This window comes from Pteropus medius, unplaced genomic scaffold (genome assembly GCF_902729225.1).
Source record: "Pteropus medius unplaced genomic scaffold, Ma_sr-lr_union100, whole genome shotgun sequence".
Taxonomy (NCBI): domain Eukaryota; kingdom Metazoa; phylum Chordata; class Mammalia; order Chiroptera; family Pteropodidae; genus Pteropus; species Pteropus medius.
This window is the reverse complement of record NW_024354500.1, coordinates 15,868,221-15,869,788: the sequence shown is the minus strand read 5'-3', so window position 1 is coordinate 15,869,788 and position 1,568 is coordinate 15,868,221. Positions and strand designations below refer to the sequence as shown.

The following is a 1,568-nucleotide window of genomic DNA, read 5'->3' as shown; positions in this document are numbered from 1 at the left end:
AAAAAAAAAAAAAAGGTGAAAATCCTTCAGTGACTCCTCATGAATTTATAAGAAAGTATACATTCTTCACCACAGCCCATAATGTTCTTCTCTGCCTGGCCCCTAGCCAGCCTCTCTGGTATTATCTTTTTTCATTCCATCCTAAGCACTTCACTCCTGTCGGACAAATGATTTGTAGTTTTCCAATTACTTTCTCTTTTATTCCTCCCCTCCGTGCCTTAGTACCTGTCAGTCTCTTGGCCTAGAATACTCTTCTTCCATCTGGTTAATTCTACCTATCCTTACAAATTGAACTCTAGGATTAGTTCCTCAAAGAAACCTTATCTCCTACCCTGCTGCCTTCTTCTTTTCTTTTTGCTGATTAAATATCCCTTATATAAATCCATGATAGTGCATATCACATTGTACAGTAGTTACTGACTTATTGTTATCCTCCATTGAAATCCAGGGTCTTTGTGGCCATATGCCATGCATTAATCAATTTATATCTTCAGTGCTCAACACAGTGTCTAGTGGTGGGTTTAGGGTATCTTGTTATAACCTGGTAAGGGTGAAAGTCTAGGCTCTCCACTTGGACTTGCATGAGTGGGTGGGGTGGGCCACAGATTTTTTCTGTGGTGGTTGGATGCATTAGGGAGGTCATATTTTTTAAAGCTTTCCATCTTGCTAGGCTACCTTTTTAATGTCCTTAGAGCATGCTTTTGTTACTGTTTATTTTTTTTTGTTTTTCTCCATGTCTGTTGGCATTTCTGTGTAATTGGGTTTTTTAGCTCAAAATATGAGGCAAAAAGAAAACCAGGAAACATACCACTTTGTCCTTCCTTTGGTCTTAAGCTGCATAGCTGGCTAGTTAGTCTTCTTAGGTTTGTTTTATATATAATGCCCTGGGATTTTAGTTGTACTTAGAGGAATAGAGATAAGTAAGTCTACTTCCAGGAATTGGAAACCTGTGAATGTATTTTTTAAAGTCAATAATATTCCACATTTATTATAACAGAGTTAGCCCTGCTACACACCACCCAGCTCCTCAGTACCACCCCAAATTATTTCCTTTTTTATCTGTTCACTTCATATCATAGAAGATAAAAATTTATGTCATATATAGCTTCCCTCCTCCACCTACTTTCCATAGTTTTTATCGTATCACAATATTTTGGTTAAATGAAAATTACATATTTATATTATAAATATGAAAACTTTTAGCATTGAGGCATAATATACAATGATTTCATTTCCTTTGTTCACAACTTTTTTCCTAATAATAATCTTACTTTTTTTCATTTGCTTGGTTTTCTACGTACCTATAAATTGATTCTTCTTTTTTAGTCTATTTTTTATTTTTTAATTTTTTCTTACACCTACAGCACCTGGTCTTCCTAGGTGGTCTCCCATCCAAGTACTAAACAGGCCTGATCCTGTTTAGCTTCTGAGATCAGACTGGATCGGGCATGTTCAGAGTAGCATGGCCATAGACTGATTCTTCTTTCAGACCCTTTGACAGGGTTGTAAACATCCTCTCAGTATGGCCAAACAAATGAATTCATTTATCAGTTTCATCTTTTTTTTTT

General features: G+C 36.0%; 1 protein-coding gene and 1 pseudogene across 1 annotated transcript in view; one reads left to right on the top strand and one right to left on the bottom strand.

Moving 5' to 3' along the window:
• Positions 1-1,568, top strand: part of MEI4 (meiotic double-stranded break formation protein 4) — a 170,152-nt gene that overhangs the window by 62,376 nt on the left and 106,208 nt on the right. The gene's annotated exons all lie outside the window — the stretch shown is intronic.
• On the bottom strand, positions 1,356-1,474 carry LOC120595133 (uncharacterized; annotated as a pseudogene).